Below are 21,747 nucleotides of genomic sequence, written 5' to 3'. Positions count from 1 at the left end.
ACAAAGCTCTGTCAGAAAAAAAAATACAGCATCTCTAGAAGTAGTTTCAGATTAGGCTTTTATTATGCAATTGCCCTGCCTCATTCATGGAATTTTATGAGAGATCCAGACAATGTTGGCTTCCATTTGTAACCTTCCCATGTTTTTCCACTGCTGCTTCTGTCTTTTCACACAAAATCCAATAAAGATGGAAAGACAGTGGGGCATAAACTAAGAGTGGGGACTCAAGCCCCCTCCAGGTTTTCCCGGGGGAGGCAATGCCCCACCACCACCAGGATTCCCCAGAGGAGCAATGCCCAACCAGGTAACATCAGTAAGCTCACAGCCTGTCTGGCAGCATTGCATATCCTGAATGTGTTTCTTCTCCTTGGTACTTTGTTTAGTTATCTACCCTTCAATGCTCCCTCTACTTAGCTATAATAATTTTGTTTTAATTCATAAAAAGAGTTTGTTGATTTTTATCTTTGGCTTCAACCCTGATGGTATATCGTATAGGACTATGTATGATGGGGTAGTGTGTAAACTATCCTAATATTATAATTAAAATGTAATATTTTTGTTGAGTACTGGTTATTTTAATATGTGGCTTTAAACACTCTAGGATCCACTGATGAAGGATTGTTTCCAGAAATATAAATATAAATAGTATGTGTGTGTGTGTGTGTGTGTGTGTGTGTGTGTGTGTAAACAAATAAGCCTAGCCCACTTTCCCAGGTTTAGCCCCATGCCCACCCACCCACTTCCTGGGAAATTGAGAAGTCTATGCCCCTGAAAGACAGAATAGCTGTACAATGTCTTTTGACGGGCAACGCTAGATGCAGTCCATCTGGAAACATCCTTGGTACTTTGTTTAGTTATCTACCCTTCAATGCTACCTCTAGTTAGCTATAATAATTTTGTTTTAATTCATAAAAAGAGTTTGTTGATTTTTATCTTGGGCTTCAACCCAGATGGTATATTGTATAGGACTATGTATGGTGGGGTAGTGTGTATACTATCCTAATATTATAATTAAAATGTATTATTTTTGTTGAGTACTGGTTATTTTAATATGTGGCTTTAAACACTCTAGGATCCACTGATGAAGGATTGTTTCCAGAAATAGAAATAGAAATATATATATATGTAAACAAATAAGCCTAGCCCACTTTCCCAGGTTTAGCCCCATGCCCACCCACCCACTTTCTGGGAAACTGAGAAGTCTATGCCCCTGAAAGACAGAATAGCTGTACAATGTCTTTTGACAGGCAACGCTAGATGCAGTCCATCTGGAAACATCCTAGATTTCAGGCAAGTAATGACAAATGTTGGGAAGCAGTTACCTAGGGTTGCCACTTTCCTTCTTCTTCAAGAGTCTTATGTCTTTAACAACTGTGTTACAGAGGAAGGGGGAGCCAAAGAAAGATTTATTTCCCTAACATGGAGATGCAATGATTGGGGAAATTTCACCTGCTGAATTTCCTCCTGTCATGCAATGGTTAAAGACATAAAGGCAGCAACCCAAGTAATGGGTATCCCCTGTTCCAGGGTCCCACTTATCTTCCACATTTCTGTACAATAAACTACGGACAACCAGCAGAAGACGGAAGAAAGAATAAAGTGGAAGAGTTCTTGAGTTGTGGGGGTTTCTCTCTGGAGAAGGCGGAGCATTTATTTCACCGCATGCTTGCTGGGGGAAGGGGGAGGGGGATGACACACAACTCACATGATTTCCAAAACACTTGAGTGGGGATGGCGAGAGGAAGTTAACAGGAATGTCAGGGCATGAAAAGGCAAAATGGCCACTTTAATAAATTAACTCCTTTTCAGCAGCCCAGAACAGAAGCAAGCACCTCTTTTCTGAATCCCATCATATCCACCCCCTCCCGGCCACAAGATACCAGAGTTTTCTTTAAAAAGGGGTAGGATGCGAGGCTTTTATCGACGATTATAAATATATCACTGATGGGGTCAAGGTCCCTTGCTCTCCCTGCTTTTGGGATCGGGTTGGGTAACTAATTGCCTGGGATTGGTGGCTGCAAAGACAGCCGGCAAACTGTAGGAGAACAGGAGAAGGGTATGGGAGATATTATTTAGCGTGAAACGTTCCCACAGCAGCCCATGTCAATTTGCCAGTGCTATTAGCACGTGATGTAGTGTGAAATGCGCAGGCAACCCATTGTGCTTTTTTCTCAAGGCAAGAGTGTAACTAACATGTGTGTCCCTATCATACATCAGGCTTTGTTTCTGTGTATGGACTAGTGCCAAGAACAGGAGGGAACGAAGGGGGCCCAGGGACGATGAATTTAATCTTCTAGGGAGAAATTCCCTTTTCTGTTCCCGATAATATTGACGCCTTGGGACAGACTTTCAATGTCCTTCAGCAATCATCTGTTGTAATGGCTTTCGAGGTGATAAATTAAAGTCGACTGAAGACACAGATCCCACAAGTTTGAGGCTGATTACAGTGACAGGTTCCCTCATATGCCTTGTATCTTTTGTCCTTTTTGAGAGAGTAATGTATGGCCACTCCCCAAACTAGTTTTCGTGGCATTCAGTGAAGGCAGCCTCTGCAGTTCCTCATTTTTCATTCACAGCTTCCTTTCTGCCATCCACCCCTCTAGCTTATATTCTCCAGAGATCCGGACTGTGCTTTCCCTCAGTCTATGTGTCCTTTGGCCTCCCCTGATTAACTGTAACTCTCTTCATTTATCAGAACGATCTCTTCTATATCCCCAGCAAATACTGCTTGATATAGAAAGATGTTGCCACACTCACGTCAGCGAACAAAAGCTTCATTCGTTTTTACTGGAACAACTTTTGATCATGTAGGAATCTGTCGGTTTTTGAGTTACATGGAACTCTTAATTAGGAGGAAAGCTTTGATTTTATTTGACCTCTTAGGCCAGGAGGAATTACTCCAACAATATACATCCCTCATTAAACACACAATTGAAGCATACTTTTAGCACAAAATTGACCCATGCTAGTTAACCCCGTAACAGAAATATTGATCCGGTTTGCACGATCACCATGGCAAGCACCTGGGTACAGCTTGTCATCCAGGCAGCATGGCTTGTTTGAGTATTATTTGGGGATTATTTCCCCCTCAAACAAGTCATGCTGCCCAAGTTTGGCGAACACAAGAAACTGCGTCTAGCATGCGCCATGGATTAAACAAGTCACCATGGCTTGTTTAAGCCACAGTGATTGTGCAAACCAGGTCATTGGCTCTTTGAGCTGTTGCTTTCTATTCTGAAACATCTGTAGTTGCCACTTGACCAAAACTCAACCCTGGGCAGACATGTCATTATTATTTTTTCAATTCATGTTGTCATAGGGCCAATTCACACAACAGTTCAGCATGTCGTTGGCTGTTATTTTCTTTCAGCCCGGTTTGCTCATGATCATGAGCACACTGTCTGAGCAGGGTTCCAACCGGCCAGAAAAAAATCTTGGCCTGGATGTTCCTGTGATTTTAACTTCCATATGATATGCAGAAATAAGCAAGCTAGGCTTTTCATGGCGTGATGCTAAACACAATCCCCTCTCAATTGCTGAAGATCAAACAGGTCTTAAAAGCAAAGCTCCAGGGGGTGGGGTGGGGGTGTTAGATAAATTCTTGGAGGAGAAGGCTATCAATGGCTACTAGCCCTGTTAGCTACGTGCAGTAGCAGAAGACAGTAAACCTATGCATACCAGTTGCTGGGGAACATGGGTGGGAGGGTGCTGTTGCACTCGTGTCCTGTTTGTGGGTTTCTGGTCAACAGCTGGTTGGCCACTGTGTGAACAGAAGGTTGGACTAGATGGACCTTTGGTCTGATCCAGCATGGCTCTTCTTATGTTCTTAATTACATGTTGAGAAAGAAAACTTAACCCAGCCCTGCTTTCCTCTCCCAAGAAGTAGATGTGTGCTCATATGCTTGCAAGTACTGGACTTGTACAGAACGCTGAAAGGTGGTGCATATAATCCAAGCTTACCTATTCAGAAGATAGAAAGCCACCTTCTTTGGTACTGACATGCCGCAATGAAGTAATGAAAGTGCCATGGACCTCATTGGATAGAGCCTGTGACATCACTGATGGACACAATTCCCTTCCTCCCACAATGCCTGCAGTACTTTGTAACATTTTTCAAAGTTTAATTTTAGTTTAATTTTCTCTGTCTTTAGAGGCTGTGTGCATTCTGCCACTCCAGTGATGGAATGCTCATCTAGTTTTTTTTTTTTTTTAAATGGCCAATACCAATGAGGCTGGTACAAGTGAGCTCCCAAGTGACGAGTGTTTATATATTTGATGACTGTTTACTGATGATCCGATGAGGTCTCCCCAATTAGGACTAACATCTGGAACAGATGGGGAATCTCTTTCAGCCCAAGAGCCGAACTCAATTTTGGAGAAGCTCTTGGGGGCTGCATTCCAGTGGTGGGTGGGGCCAAAGGCAAAAGAGGCAAAGCCAAAGGTGGAAGTTGGGGCCAAAAATGCCAGGAAAAAATACCACCATATTATGGCTTCAAGCCCTTACTGCCAGTAACTAAGGCCTCATCTGCACCAAGCAGGATATTCCACTATGAAAGTGGTATATAAGAGGCAGGAGCCACACTACTGCTTTATAGAGGTATTGAAGTGCACTGACAACCGTTGGGGCCCATTGACACGTACCATATACCGCTTTCAAAGTGCTATATCCTGCTTGGTGTGGCTCCCGCCTCTGATATACCGCTTTCACAGTGCAATATCCTGCTGGGTGTAGATTAGGCCAGATACAAACCAGTAATAATGCTCCTTTGCCTACTGATTCCTCCCAAACCCCTCAGCATCACTGCTGCAAAGCAGCATCAATAGGGTTACATGGTAGGAGTGAGCACAGTCTATCTAGCCAGGAAAAATTGTAGCACCTTTGTCAAATGGCAAGAATGGGCAGCAAATATCGAGGGACCAAAAACCCTTTTGGGGTCTGTTTTCTGGCAACTCTGCACAATTCTGAAAGCCTGTAGCAGCACATCTGTGCTGCTACAGTTCACTGAAGCAGCGTTATACATCATAACTGCCCTGACTTTCATTCCCCAGACTTTCATTTTACCATGGTGGCCATTCCAAGGCTTGTCAAGCTCACCCTCATCCCTGTATTCCCACGCTGACCCTGCACTGGGATCTGCCTTTAACTACAGCCACTCTCTTAATCCGTACTGAAACCACCCCTGAGAGATGAACAAACAACTGTGGTGACGTTGGAGCAATGTAAAAATCTGCAGTAAAATGACGCATCGAAAAAGTGCAATTTCGCAGGGAATAACACAATGTGGCTGTGACTTGGCGCCTGCATCATAGAAACAACAGGGCGCAACCGCACAGCCACCATGGGGTATATAGAGCACACAGACAAGCCCTAAGCTTTAGGAGAGGCATTTCAACCTTTTAGAATGAGGAAAAACTGCACAAAAGCCAGGAAACCACCAAGGCCCTTTCTACACTTAAGGGTTATCCCAGGAAAATGGAGGGATCATCCCTGCCTGCTCCCGGGATCCCCTGTGTGGCTTTTGGATGCACAGGAACGATCTTGGGATGATCCCAGGATATAGGGCTGGTGTAGACATGCCCCCAAATGATCAGTGGTTGGAGGGAAAGGGCGTGGCCTCCTGGGGAACACCCAAAGGACTAGATTGGGACCCCAGGAGAGTTGGATCCCCCCGCCCCCCTCCGGCCTGAGCTCCCCTACTTCTGGTCTGGAAGATATTGCTTCAATGGCTTATCAAGACTGTTGATGACTACTACTTTTGTGAACCGCCCAGGGAGCTTTAGCTATTGGGCGGTATAAAAATGCAATAAATAAATAAATAAATAAGACACATCTATATGAGCCAGGGCTTTAAAAAAACCATTGAGCTGTGTTTGTGTGTGAGAGAATGAGCAGTTTGGGGAGATGCTGTGTGTATCCATTAAGGAGACAGGTTGAAGTTTTGCAGCTGGTTAGAAGAAAAATCCACAGAGGCAGGGGAGGAGCCAAGTGGATGCTACTTACATTGGAGGGAGCCATGGTGCTGCTTTGCAGATTAATGCCTGAGCCCTTTTCTGCTTCTCCGTGCTCGACCTGTATATTTATAAAGGAACAGATATTATAGAAATGCCTCCAATGTTCTTTCATGAAATGAAATAAAACCACTCAGTGCTCCTCCCTCAATATTAGGGAGACAGGGAATGTATGATCAACGATCCTGTTTCAGATGCCACATTAAGCCACAGTGGTTAAGCATTTTGAGCTAAACGTTATGGCTTAGCGCGTTGTGTGAACCATGACTTAGTATGTCATGTGAACCAGTTCTAACCATGGTGGCTACATATCTTATCCTATCCATGCTCTGATAACCTTTCGTCTGGATTACTGCAATGCTTTATACATGGGTCTGCCTTTGAAAATGGCCCGGAAACTTCAGCCGGTACAAAACAGGGCAGCCAGACTGTTAACAGGGACTGGCCAATGAGACCACATTACACTACTCCTTTTTCAGCTTCACTGGCTGCCAGTCCAGGTCCAGGCCCAATTCAAAGTGCTGGTTTTAACACTGAAATCCCTAAATGGCTTGGGGCCAGGTTATCTGAAGGAACACTTCCTCCCATATGTACCTGCCCAGACCCTAAGATCATCTTCAGGGGTCCTTCTCCATGAGCCCCTGCCAAAGGAAATGAGGTAGGTGTAAGGAATGGTGAGTTGTCTGAGGATGAGGACTCTGGGGATGAGCAGCCACAGGCGGGACCCAGTACCAGCTTGGCTGATCAACAGCCAGCAGAGGCCTCATCCAGTGCAGACTTAGAAGAGGAGCAAACAGACTTGTTACACGTGCTCTCGTTCAAACAGCAAAGGGCAGAGAAGGAGGCGTTACGCCGATCTAAGCGGATTGCTAATAAACGCCAGCTGAACAAGGAACAGCTGTGAGGCTGAGCTGGTGTATTTAGATAGCAGTCCGCAGGCCAGAAAATTGTCAGAGCTTATCTGGTTTGCCTGGGAGAAGCTCTGGACCGTGGACCCTTGCCGTGTTCCTGTTGGATCGTTTTGGACTCTGGACTTCTTGGACCCCGTGACTCTCTCCTGCCCTTTGAAACTCGGACTGGCTTATGGACTCTGGTGACTTGCTCTCTCGTGCCTTTTGAACCCTGGATTGTTATTTTGGACTTGGCTTGGAACTTTACGTAAGGACTAGAGACTGTTCTATTGGGTGTTTAACTTCTGTGAATACACATTATTGTTTATCGTTTAAGTGCTGTGTTGTCTGATTCTTGGCGGGCTTCCCAGTCTGGGCACTCTGCCCAAAGAGATAAGCGAAAGTGGCTGGCTTCAGACCGGCTTCTTCAGGACAGTAGGCGGCTACCAGGAGGAGGGTTCTTCATCACAACAGTTAAAGGTGCAGGAGCTATACTAGAGTGACCAGATTTAAAAGAGGGCAGGGCACCTGCAGCTTTAACTGGTGTGATGAAGAGGAAATTTCACTAGGTTCCCCATATATACAAATGACACCTGCTGAAATTTCCTTTTCAATACAACTGTTAAAGATACAAGAGCCCTGTCTGCCTTTTCATATGGTCAACCTAGCAGAGGCCACCAGTGAGGGAGGAAGCAGCAGCCAGGCACCTCTCCACCGTGCCTGGGTCCAGCTCCAGCTGAGAGCCCCCGCCCTCCTGCTGTCAACTGTAACTGCTGAACTTTCCAACTAAGATTGTAGTGCCTGAGTTTGCTTTCCTTTTCCCCCTCCTCCTCCTCCTCCCTCCCAATCCCCTTTCCTTTTGTGTCATGTCTTTTAGATTGTAAGCCTGTGGGCAGGGACTGTCAAGAAATACTTTTGTAAGCCGCTGTGAGAGCCTTTTTTGGCTGAATGGCGGCGTAAAAATCCTTAAATAAATAAGTAAAATAAATAAATAATGTCATCTGAACAGGGCCACCATGGGCACCACTGCAACCCAAGACAAATTTCTTAGCACCTGATGAGTCCTTTCGCTTTTAGTTCTTTTTCTTTTTTTAATTAACACATTTTCTTACTGGCAGCTGGGATTACTTCAAAGAGAAGCGATTTGACTCCAACACAGCCATCTTTATTTCCCATGCATTCTCCTGGGCTGGTCATGGGAGCTCAGAAACATTCTTAGGAAATTAAGGTGGAGGGTGGCTACAATGTAACACTTTCCTCTGCAGCAGGCCCAGCCACTAAGAACAATGTGGGGTGGGGGGGAAGGTCCTCCTGTCACTGCTGTCTGGTAAATTGTGGGGTGGGGGGTCTAAGAGAGCAGTGGGGGCTATGGAAACCACTGGGGGCCATAGGAAGGGGAGCAGTAAGCCAACAGGAAGTGTCAAGGAAGCTAGCAAGGAAGGTGGGACTGAGAGCAGCAGGAAGTCAGTGGGGTGGAGCCATCCAGAAACTTCCCTGGGGAGACAGGGAGGGTTGTGTGCTTGTTTGTCTCAATGGATGGGGGCTGTGTGTATGCGAGGAAGTGAAAGGGAGCAGGCCTGGCCCAAGGTATGTCGGCACCTCAAGCGAGGCTGCAGTGCCACTGCCGCTAAGCTCAGGCAAGCGAGCGGGTTGGCTGCTGCCACTGCCACCCACCCCACGTGCCTACCACCCAACCAGCCTGCTTGGTCAGCCGGCCAGCCAGCTAACCCAGCTCTCCATTGCTTCTGCCTGCACAGCCACCGCTCCCACCTTGTGCCCCAAGGGGTGGGGCTCTTGGGGGAGGTCAGCCGAACTACGCAGGAGGTCATGTCAAACAGCTTCTTAGGTTGGCCAATCTCTTCCAAGAGCCCTGCAGCGGGGGCACAAATCAAAAGCGGCGGCTTAGCAGGCTGGAGCAACTGGGCAGCCACGTTAGTTGGCTAGCTGGTCATCTGGCCAAATGAGTAGGGTGGGCGCAGTTTCATAGGGGCAAGGAAGGAGGCTGGAGAAGCTTCAGGATAGCTTGTATCCTGGCCTCTCTAGCTTCTTCCCCTCCCTGCCCACCAAAAGTCATGGTCAGAAGAAGCGGCAAGCCCTTTGGGCACGGGGAGGGGTGAGTAGTGCCATTACCATGCTCCGCTGATCTTCCCGTGCTCCGCTGGCTGATGCAGGCTCATCAGGCTGTCTAATGAGAGGACCAACCCTAAGAGGGAGGGAGAAAGAGTTAAGGGGGGATCCAGGAAGAGGAGGGATTTTGGAGGGATCCTGAAAGTGAGTGGTTTTTTTTCCCATATGCTTCTGGTGAGAAGGGAGGGAGGGTGTGTGTGTGTGTGTGTGTGTGTGTGTGAGAGAGAGAGAGAGGGAGAGAGGGAGAGAGGGAGAGAAAGAAAGAAAGAAAGAAAGAAAGAAAGAAAGAAAGAAAGTGTGTATGAGAGAGAATGCATTTGTTTGGGTGGGGGAGAGAAAGTGGCTAGCCTTGCCTCCAATGGCATCCATTTTGTGATGATGCCCAGGCAAATTGCCAAATGTGCCCCTGGATCCCCAGAGTCTGGAGATCCCTGGTGTAATTCTATGTTGTTCCCTCTGTACTAATGCCACACCGTCCCATAAATGTTAAAACGTTTTATTTAAAAAGCAAATATTTTAGGTAGATGATTGCAAACCCCTGAATGTGGAGGCTTATGAACATCCTGTGCAGGGAGGGAGGAGCGACAGAGGCAATCTTCACTGCCCCATCCTCCTGTCCTGTATTTTTCACTAAATAGGCTTTTCTTGCCTGTTTAGTGACGACGTTTCATAGGGGCAAGGAAGGAGGCTGGAGAAGCTTCAGGATAGCTTGTATCCTGGCCTCTCTAGCTTCCTCCCCTCCCTGCCCACCAAAATGCCCCTTCCCCCCACCCCCCTGAGGTTGAATTCCCAGCCTCCGAGGCCAGCCAGCACAGTTCTTTCCATGCTGGCTGCAAGGGGGAGGAAGGGTGTGTGTGTCAGATCTCAGATTTCCCCCTCCAAGGTCAGAATGCAGTCTCCAACCTCAGACTGGAGAATCTGAACTATCCCCTCAGATGCTGCCTAGGGGCCATAGGTTTGCTCCCTTAGATAGTTTTTGGAATACTACATTCCCACTCTCTCCAGTGCCAGAATCTCTCAGGGCTTGTCTATACATCCTGTTTAGCCTGTGGTGGCTGTGAGTTGTCACTGCATTGTTTATATGATGCAGCTGCCAACTCACAGCCACCATGGGCTTTCCCCCTGAAATGGCACTTTTTAAAAGTCGTTGGTTACCGTGACTTTTTCCTTTGCACCAAGGTCACCTCCTTCTTTCCTCCGTCTGTCGGTGGTAACCTCGCTTCTGTTTCGAGGCTGGGGTGTTCCAGGGGCAGATCGAGGCCCAGGGTAGATTGTGGGAAGGCCGAGCAGAGGGCGGGCTCAATGAGACCAATGGTCACCAGCACTGCAGCTTTTTTGGCCAGAAAACCTGCACTTCCTCCTGCGATCGAGATTTACCCTTCCCACCCTGTAGCTGTGATGCTGCAGGGTTTTGATTGAATGAGCAGCCAAAACAGCATTGTAAAGAAGTTAGTTTAAAAGAAGTTTGCTTCTTTTAAAATTTATTTTAAAGTGTTTTATTCTGTTTTTATTTTATCTTGTACACAGCTCCGAAATTTTCAATGGGGAGCAGTATATAAATATTGTAAATAAATAAATAAATGAGGCACCCCCTCAGCCTAACCTACTTCCAGGGTTGTTGTAGGGGTATAATAGGGATGGAGGATCATGTACACATAAAAACATTCATAAATATTTTTTTAATAACTCTGTTTTCTAATGTATGGCTACTCCCTGAAGTACGATTACACTTCCATCCATTATATTAAGTACAGAATATCATGCTACAGCTGTTGGACAAAAGCTGATATACTGATAAAACGAATAAAAGAAGATCTGCTTGTTGTTTTTATCACTGAGAAATCTCCCCAGGGAAAAAAGATGTGCCTTTGTTGCACGTACAGAAATGTGCATTTTAAAGTTAAGAATTCCAAATTTCTTTCTTGGAGTTTGTCAGCCATCAGAGTCTGGCACCACCTATGCTACTCTAACGTAAAAAATTGTTGTAAGAGGAGAGACAGTTTACAGAGCAGGTGGGATTGTAAGGAAGGGAAAGCACTGAAGGATTAAGGGCCTGTATGTGACAGGAAGAAGGGGGAGAGGGACGTGGGTGGCAATGGTAGTGAAATAACTCTGCCACCCTTAAGTTTAGTTCCATCTGATCACATTGAATCCAGATAAATTCGGACCAAAGAAAACACTTGATGACTGAACTGCTCCCTAACTTCTTTTAAGCTTCTTCTTCTTTTTTATGTTGTTAAGCATCTCCACCGCCAACCTTTTTATTGAGGGCGGGGGGGGAGGGATGTGGGGGAATTGGGTAAGGGAGGGGGGGGAGATTGCATACTTAAAAGTTGAAATAAAAAACCCTCCCTTCTATTGACTCCTGAATGGCGAGAGATAAAGAGAACCACATGGGAATCATTGTCTGAAACGAGAGCTCCAGAGCCTGGCCTCCCCTTTCCCATTATTGTGCTATTCACCCCCCTCCCCCCCCACAGGTCTTTACTCTTCCTCCCCACCCTCTGGGCGCTGCCAGCCCCCACCCCGCATTTTCCCTTGTAAGTCCCAGAATTCCTTTCCCCCCCTCCAAACTTGCACCGCCTCAGGCCCCTCAATTTAGCTTGAAACTCCCATTCAGAGTCACTGGATTGGGTAAAATCCCTTATTCACCCTCCCCCTCCAATTTGCCCTCATCAGCTGAGCTTCAGTTCAGATCCCACCAAACAAAACACAACAAAAACCCAGCCGTATAATTGATGGATCCTACAGAAGGACCCCCTCGCTCCCAATGGCTCCTGCTGTTGTCGCTTCTGTTCGCGGCCTCTCCTCGCCGTCCTCCACTGTGTGTGTGCGTCGCCCTTCAGTTAACAAGTGTGCTCTCTAAAGATGGCGCCTCCCCCACGCGATTTATTATTCCCTTTTACATCAGAGCTGAGACTTTGGTAACGCGCAGCCAACATTCTTTTTTACACCTGGCTGCTTTCCATGTGCCAAGGAGTAGCTAGGGTGGCCGCAACGTCCAGGAGCTGCAGGGGAGTGCAGCAAAACAGCCTGGTGGGCGTGGAGGGGCCATCCTGAGGATGTGGAGGGGATAAAAAGAAAAGAAAAAGGGAACTGTGTTGGGTGGTGCAAGACAAAAAGGGAAGGTCAGCTTAGTTAATGGGCTGCGTCAAAATTAAACTGTGATGCCACCACCGCGTTTGGGATTATGAGATTTCTGTGCGAAAACAAACAAAGGGTCCTGGCTCTAATCCCAATAGAATCCAGATCGGGTTCTTGTCTGCTAAAAATGAAGAGCACTTCCAGACGAGGCTTTTATTGTGTAACCTGCACGCCCCATTCGCGAAATTTTAGCGGTGTGTGAGTGCGCGTTTGCTGTGGGTGGGTGTCTTCATCTCCCACTTAACCCTTCTCATATTTTTCCGTTGCTGCTTGTGTCTCTTTTCTTACCGCAAAAAAGGTAAGGAGAAAAAGATGGAATCGTTGCACAATGTCTTCTAAGTGGTGGCATTAGGAGCCCTTGGAATCTGTTAAAGTAGAAAGACAGAATAGCTGCACAACGTCTTTTGAGTGGTTGCACTTGGAGCTGTCAGTAGAAAAGCACGCCTTAGCGCTACCTAATCATTGCTCTTCCACTGTAAACTGCATGGACAAATTGCAATTGGTTTTCAATACTGCAGGGGGTAGGGTGGTGTGGAGTGGGGAATAGTGTCTTGTGTGGATGCACCTTGCTCTGTGTTCCATTCATACTGGTAGATGTAGCACAGCCATGTGGGCAGGGAAGAGACGATTCATCTGAGCACAGAATTCAGTGAAGTTTTGCACACCAATTATTTGCACTGCTGGCTGGGGAATACTGGCAGTTCTAGGGCTTTTTTCTGTCAAAACATGATTGCATGCGCTCTAAAATGCTATAGTATAATCTTTCAGTAAGTTTTTCCTTAAACAATATTTTAAAGTGTTTTGGAGGAAATGAAAATATTAAGCTGGAAAATTTAGAAATAAAATGGCAATAACTGGAAAGACTAGACAAGGCAGCATAGTTAAAAAGCATAACAATAAAAACAATGCTATAATTTGTATTAAAACACTTTGTCATTTAAGTTTCATTGCACAAATATTTAATTACTTTAAAAAAAGATATTGGCAAAAAGAAGTTTTAGCATGAATCAAAAGCTTATTTCTTTAAAACTTGCTGATAAAATGGTATGCCTGGGAAAGTGAAGATGTGCCAAAGTGAAGGGGGATGGTGATAAGCCTCTCCACATACACTTCCTAAAAAAGTCAGAAGAGGCAATCTCTACTTGCAAAAATTGTGCTGCCATTCCATTCTTTCAGCAACACTATTGGATGTAATGAGCTCCCAAAGAAACAGAAGCAGCATGGAGAAAACACAAAAGAGCAAATATTTGATGATGACATAATGTAGATATCCCATAAAAAATGAATGCACAAAGAGCAGCAATTCCAGAATAAACTAGTGCCAGTGTACAAAACTAGTGCTAGAATAAACCAGAGAGCCAATGTGGTGTAGTGGATAGAGTGTTGGACTGGGAATCAGGAGATCTAGTCCCCACTTGGTCATGGAAGCTCACTAGGTGACTTTGGGCCAGTCACAGACTCTCAGCCTAACCTACCTCACAGGGATGTTGTGAGGATAAAATGGAAAGAAAGAGGATTATGATTAAGATAGCTCGGACAACATGATAACAGCCCAGAGAAGCAAAAGTGTACAAAACACATTGACATAAATACATATGTACACGTGCACACAATGACAAGCAATCTATGTTCTGATTTGTTTTAATTATGAGAAGAGTCAGTGGATAAGACAGCACCCTGCTTTCTAGCTCTTTGGTTACTCAGCTGTGTTCTGGAGGACTCTAGAGTTCCTTTGAAACTTATCAAACATTCCTGAAGGAAACAAGCGTTAACGATGGACCACTTTCCTTGAGACAGCTCACCCACCACTGAGAACCTTTCCCAACAAAGAGCAGGTACAGGAGAGTGTCAGGTATGTTTTGAGCTGCACCCTTGGATCATATGGGGCAAAGAGGCCCAACAGGCCCACTTCATGTAAATTGACTATGTGCCCTACAACATGTGCTAAAATCCTCAGCATGTACAGGTATTCATAGCTGGTAGTCAAGGGATCCTCAGCACATCTGATACGGGAAATGTTCCCCAAAGACAGAAAGGAACCACTGACCTCAGTCATTCAAGGTAGTCCAAGGCAAAGGGTCAGAGAGCAGCTCATACAACTACATTTCTACATGATACTTCAAGAACCATTGCAGTATGGTGTAGTGGTTAGAGTTTTGGACTGGGAGTCGGGAGATCCAGGTTCTAGTTCCCCTCAGCCATGAAGCTCACTAGGTGACTTTGGGCCAGTCACAGACTCTCGGCCCAACCTACCTCACAGGGTTGTTGTTGTGTGGATAAAAATGGAGAGGAAGAGAATTATGTACGTTGCCTTGGGTTCTTTAAGGAGGAAAAAGGTGGGATATAAATGTAATAAATAAATAAATAAACAAACAAACAAACCATTGCATTAACTGATATATTCCAAGCCTTTTCTCCAGAAGCTGCGATAAAGCCAACAACAGCTGCTCTTTTTTTTATCAGACTTCAGCAAATCTGGCACTACTCACACGCAATATGCTTTGTGTTGCTGGCATGCATGCTCTGGATATTATGGGTAATGTGTGAGAAGAAACTGGTAGATGGATAGTGCAGACAAATGGAGATATCAGGAAAGCTGCTGGGTGTTTCCTTTGTTGATTGTAAGTCTGCCTCGTGGATATTGTATCCTGTTCTGACTTTTGCTGGGGTTATTGCAAAACAGAGTACCCATATCTCAGCTACAGTGTTTGACATTCCAGACATGCTTCTGCATCAGCCTTTTTCTCTAGAATGGCCATTCTTTCGTCCACTTAGGTTTATAGAAAATCCAGATAATGTAGCTGAAGAACAGTTGTTTTCCCATATTTTTTTCAGACTTGATGTGTGTTGTGATAGTTTTAAATTTAAAAATCAGTTGCGTTGCCTGAGCGCCAGTGTGGACAGGAAAATCACTATTGAGACTTTTTAGGAAACTTGTGCCCCTACTTCTAATACCCTACTCAGGGCTGCTGGAATACCTCCCACCCCCTGAGATGAGAAGACACACTGCTGCTGTTGCTACTGCTGCCACTGCCAAGGTGGGGAGTGTGAGTCCTCAGCACGGAGGGAGGAGAAGGAGTTGTGCAAGCTCCCAGAGCCACTGCCATTCTCCCCCTTTCCTTTTACACTTGGGGGGGGGAGTGCAAGCTGCTATCACACTCCCCCTCTTTTCTCGCCTTCCCTTCTTTCCTGACAGCGAGGCAATGGCAGGCTGGTGGCCCTGGAGAATGCCTGCGCTGCAGCCACGTTCAGTACCACCCCCACGAATGCCCCGCTCTCAGGAAGGACCCCTCAGAGTGAAGCATTTGGGCTGGGGGCACTCTGTAAGAGCCGTGCTATGCCATAGGGAAGGGTGTTATTGGACAACAAAACAGTTTATTAAGTTCTGGGTGGAACATTCATTTTAATTCTTATTCAACTAATTGCAGGAAAGCAATGCCTCAGCAAAGCTAAAGGGCTCAAGTGTGAACATTTTCTAAAGAGCAGACAGAATTCCCTGTTGAGTACATGTTTCCTTTGCCTCCTCAGTCAGGGAAAAGCCTACACTTGTAGAAGTGCCTGCCTTGTTCCAGGTGGCTGGTGCCTTCTCAAATGAGCTGGAGTGATTTCACCCTTTCCAGAGTCACACTTCAGAATTCAAGGGAATTAGAGTAGGTTTAATGTATCTGAGCTTGCTTAAATCTCAGCTGGTGAGAGAAAGAGTTACCTGGAGAAATCAGATCTAGAAAAATGCCTGTGAAGCCACATAACCAATCCACAATTGTTGTTCCCCCTCAATATGTGTACTGCAAGCAAGACCACTGGCCATAGCATTCACTTTTGAAATAAGAAGTCTATGGTTTTAAGGAATGCCATTGTTTTTGAGACCATTTATATAACATCACCCAATATTTGCATTTCTCCATAATGATTAATGATAAACCCCAGGTTCTTTGGCTCATGTGGTTTCCCACCATCTAATCATCTCAACTCACAGCAGACTGTAACCATATACTCCTATCTCCCTTGGCCAGCAGGATTCCACTGTCAACCAACTTCAGCCGCTTGTTGACAAACTCCAAGTGCCTTGTCTGCATCTTGGAATGAAAGAGACCACGTCTATCTGGACTTATATGCAGAAGAAACTTCCAGCGAGGGCTAAAGCCCTCCAAAAAAACCCAACTGCCACTAATTAATTGGTGTCTCCCCAGCACAGAATCCTAGCCATACATGGAGATTAGTGGAAACTAAGAAATGAAATGAAAGGTCATTAAAGGCAAATCAGACACAGGCTCCAGCACGCAATTTTCTTTCCTTTTGCTCCTTCTGATGCAGTTATTGCAGTTTAACAAATGTCTGTCTGCTTGACTGTTTGCACTGAAAGAGTTTCCATCACAGGGTCTTAAGAGGATGGAGTAGGGCTGCTGTTTAGGTGAGCCCTCCCAGCTCTGTCTGTCTCTCTGTGAGTCTACATGTGTGCTGTGCTGTGCTGTGCTGCCCCCTTTTTCCAGAGTGGAATCTTTTTCATCCCCTGCCAGACACTTTCTGGACAGAGATTACATTTTTCCATCTCCCCCAACCCCAATAATGTAAACATCACTCTGAAAATGATCTGTATAAATAGAATTTAATGGGCTTTTGACATTGTAGGAGACAAGGAAAAAATGAGAGCATAATCCCAGTGCTTTTATCCAGCTCAAATCTTGATTAACTTGAGCTTAAAAAAAAAATGGGGGGAGCGCTTCTCCCTCAATAAGGCCTATACCACAAATGTATATGTCAGAATAACTAGCTATAACAAATACTAGAGCAGTCTTCCCCAAGCCAGTGCCCTCCAGATCTTTTGGACTACAACTCCTATCAGCCCTAGCCAGTATAGCCAGTGCTCAGGGATTCTGGGAGGCTTGCATTCTGGTATTTGTATAATTCATAGATTAAGGCAGGATCTACACTACTGCTTTATAACAGTTTATAATGGTATTGACAACAGTTGGAGGCCATAACACATTCCATATACAGTTCTCAAACCGCTTTCAAAGTTTTACATTGTGCTTGGTGTAGATTTGGCCAAAGAGTACAAGCCAAAAAAAAAGATAGAAAAAGTAACCCCATGTAGAGTGCTTCCAGGTGAGGCTTTTATGGGAGTTCCACATGATGCTGTTATCATCCTCTTGTGCTTCCCCCTGCTTCTCCCATAGTTTCTCATTACAGGAAAAATCCATTAATTTTCAAGGGCATAATAATAGCACAAACATCAAGGTGGATGTTGGATATCACAATGTCCCAGCCTTTTACTGGTTATAATGTGTGCTGGGATGTTACTGAGGGTTATGTTCCAAGAACACACAGTGGGAGTCCTCTACATCTGTGCCATTTTTGTTTCTGATATCCACAGAATAAATGTTCTACTGTCTAATAAAGGCTGAAGATTTGAGGGCCATGCAGAATGAAAGTCAACTGCTTTGATATCTCCTGCTTCGGCTATATTTATATCCATTCTGTGACTGTCTTTTCTAATGCCATTTTTTAAAAAAAGAGTACTTATACAACTTGCATGATGAACTATTAAACATTCCATTATTTGTCACTTTAAAAAAAATTGGGGGGGGGGCATTAATTTCAAATGAAATGCTTCTGCTTTCCCCCTAGCAACAGTGGAGATTTGTGGATGGATGTTCTGTCATCTATCTATGCTAATAGATTCAACTGTGTGCATGCCCACTAAGGAATAAGTGTGCATGCCCACTAAGGAATAAAGAAGTAGGAGGAAGAGAGGGACAAAAAGACAACTATTGCTACATCCTGCCTTGCTCCACCCTTATGTACAGATGGGAGTTTGCAGGAAACAATTAAAAAAAAATTCACCACAACCCCATGATGCATTCTGTGGAGTGGAAGGCCCATTATAATTCTGGTGTTTGTTTTTTTAAAAAAGTAGAAAATGATTTCCCCCTCCCCCCATAAACACCCACCCAGCCACCCCCTCTGATTCTGCATTAATTCACCCCTGCGCATTTATGGAGGGAGCTTTTATCCTTTACTTCGTGGATGCACAGCTGATCTCCCAGAATCAAAGAGATGTGTGTGTTTATGGGAGGAATGGTTTGGGGGGGGAATTAAAATCCTTTAAAAAATCAAGGGATGAACTGATCTGCTTCAAACTTTGCATGCCTAAAGCCTTACTTAAGAGCTATCATGGTGCCAAGTTTCATCCCTTCATCTTTAAAAATGACGGAGATGTAAGCATTTTTGTTAATTCTCATAGGTGGGGTTGGAGCAGTGAAAGTCCGTTCAACTGACTTAGCAAAAGCCCATTCATTCAATACAGCATGCTGGAGAAGGAGAACTGTCCTGCCCTCCTCTTTCATCAGCAAGACCTCCCTTCAAAGCACACACACCCAACAAAGGGCAAAGCACAAGGGCAGCAATACACAGGAGTGGAAGAGCGCTTTAATCCCGTGTGGAGGAAATAAGGTGGACTTTCCCCACTCTAGGAAAACACAAAAAATAGAGGGGAAGAGGCGGGGTGACTGCAGGACAGGCATGACGTCATGTGAGTACCGCGCTGCAACAGCAAACCAGGCATGTCGAGAGTGCGATAAAGCGCTGGTGTAATGGAGCCCTTGGAATACTGTGTATAGTTATAGTCACCGCACCTAAAAAGGACACTGTAGAGTTGAAAAAAGACAAGCATCAGACAAGCATTTTATTCCATGCTCATTACTGGGCACTCATGGATTTCCGTAGGTTCTTCTCATGACGTTGTCTGCCTCCCGCCCCTTCTTGCCTTCTTCATGCCATAAAAAACCACCCCAGTAAGCCTGACTTTAAGACGGAAGTTGCTGCTATCTCCTGCTGTGTGCAGGAGAAGCAGCGCAATCGAAACAGCCAACTGAATGGGCCACGTGCACATTGTTTGCTTCCTCTTTCAAAAGCGGAAGTAATGAGGGACAAACGCGTGGGCAGAGAAGCGGTGGTAAGCAAACGCGGTTTTCCCCAGTGTGATGACGCTAAGAGTGTAGAAAAGGGCAATGAAAATGATTAAGGGGCTAGAGCAACTCCCCTAAAGGGAAAGGTTAAAACAGCTGGGATTGTTTGGTTTTAAAAAGAGGCAAATAAAGGAAGAAATGGGGGCTGTCTGTATGGGTTAAAAGCCCTGCGGTGGCGCCAACCTGCGCAGTAGAAAAGTCAGGGATTTACCCCAACTTTTCCTGCCAGAGCAAGGTCAATATGGCTCTTCTGCCATCTGTCCTTGTTCCAGCACCGCACCGGGAGCATTCCCGGGCAGAAGGCGACCTCCCATTGGTCACTGGAAGCTATGCAAGAAGGGGGTAGGCCCGGTGAGCTAAATGGCTGCCGGAAAGCCCACACTGCCTCCTTCATTGGGATTAACTGATGCCACCCCGCAGCAGTAAAAGCGTGGGGGTTTCAGAAAGCTGGAGCAAGGCAACTCCATGATAGACATGTACAAAATTATGCATGGTGTAGAAGAAATGGATAAGGAAACCTTTTTCTCCCTTTCTCTTGATGCTAGAACCTGGGGTCATCCCACGAAACTGACTGGTGGGAGATTCAGGACTGATAAAAGGAAGTACTTCTCCATACAGCGCGCAGTTAAACTATGGAATTCACTTCCACAAGATGTAGTGATGGCCTCCAATTTGGATAGCTCTAAAAGGCAATCGGACAAATTCATGGACGGGAAGACTCAATGGCTACTAATCCTGATGGCTAGATGCTACCTCAGACAACCTATGTTACTGGGGAACATGGGCAGGAGGGTGCTGCTTGTGGGTTTTCTGTGGCCAACTGGTTGCCCACTGTGTGAACAGTACGCTGGACTAGATGGACCTTTGGTCTGAGCTAGCATGGCTCTTCTTACAGTATGTTCTTATCCAAGATAGGAGTGTAGGGATGCCCTCTGAAGAACTGCAAGAGCTGTGCAGGCCAGGTTGGGGTGACCCACAAGCTGGAGGGTTGCTACTCCTGCTGAACAGCATTATGCATTATGCATCTCCTTCTTTCATAATAGAACCTGTGGACCAAGCAAATAAAAATGAGCAAACAAAAACTCCAGGATGCTAGAAAGCTTATTACTATCAGATTATCCAGCAAAAGGCATTGCTTTGAGTTGTGTCATCATTTCTTTAGCACCAACATAGCAACAACACTTCCATGGGGAGGACCAAGAATGGCATTTAATAGTTGCTCTGGGAGAGACCTATTAACACCCAGTGAAAGTTTATGCTGACCAAGGTGTATGCAAAGCAGACCTCTGTTTATTGGGACAATTTATATCCCAAGAAGGTTGAGAGGAAATAGAAAACTAAGCAAAGTTTTGGCAGTATGTGTGCAATGGGAGAGAAAGAACTGGGATTGTTCCCCTTCCCACGATATTGCACCTGAGCAACGTTAAGCAGACACAAGATTCAGTTGGAAACTCTGGCTAATGCAGTAATAGAGATCCCACCCAGATTTCAAAAACGATGAAGGAATATTTATTATGGGCCACATTTTCAGAAGTGCTTAGCAACCTTGGAAAACAAGATATATCCACTTCATCCAGACTCCAATGTAACCACTTTAAATGTAAGACTATAGAAGCATGATTTGAGGGCAGAGCTGTATCAGTGAGGTTAGACAATGTTCATAGAAATGTGGTCTATGCTGAAAGAATCACAGAAATGCAACTCAACCCACAAATATAATTATCATCGTTTATACAGAGCCATCAAAGTATGTGACAATTTATGGGTTGAAGAAGCATAAAGGGCAGCTTTCTATCCAAAGGAGTTTACAATCTGAGCTTTGGCAGAGGGGAACTGAGGTCAAGATGGAGCAGAGGGGGTGTAAGATTAACAGAGGATGAATGTGACTGAAAGTGTTTTGTACTTAAAACATCAAGGTGGAATTGGTTTATAATGACCCAGGTGATAAACACTCCAAAACATAATATATGTTGCAGAGAATCTAAGACTCAAACTACATGTCACATAGGAGACCTGTGATTAGATCTCCCAACTTAAAACACACACACATGCACACAAACTTAAAAGCACCAGACTTATGGAGATTGTATTGAGACAGTGAACTTCTTTAAATGAGCATTTTATAGCATGCTCATTATTGACCACTCACAGATGTTCACAGGTCATTCTGGCGATGCCATCAACCTTCTGTGCGTCTCCTGCTCCACTTTGTCATTCTAGCACTAAAAATAAAACCTCAGACATCTCAATTCTTCTGAGATACCGTAAATCAAATTGAGGTGGTACAAGCCACATGGTCGCTGCTGTCATGTAATTACAGCTTGTTGCAGAAGCGGAAGAAATGCAGGAAGCAGAGCCACGGTAAGGGGACGTGATTTTCCCCCATCTGAAGGAGCTCAGTAGCCCTGGGAAAGGGATGTTCAACCCTTTCCCTTGAAGCCTCTGCCACTTCCCCACTCAAACCCATTCCTCTGAAGCTGTCATTTCCCTTGCTTGGGAACAAAAAGATAGGTATCCATTTTGCACCAGTACTCTCCCCCACCCCTAGCCCTGCCAACATGGGGCTAAGAGCAGCTTGGGAGATGGGGCAATTTCAGTCATAAAAATAG

The sequence above is a fragment of the Elgaria multicarinata genome, chromosome 5 (assembly GCF_023053635.1).
Source record: "Elgaria multicarinata webbii isolate HBS135686 ecotype San Diego chromosome 5, rElgMul1.1.pri, whole genome shotgun sequence".
In the NCBI taxonomy this organism is placed as follows: Eukaryota; Metazoa; Chordata; class Lepidosauria; order Squamata; family Anguidae; genus Elgaria; species Elgaria multicarinata.
Note: the sequence above shows the minus strand (reverse complement) of the source record.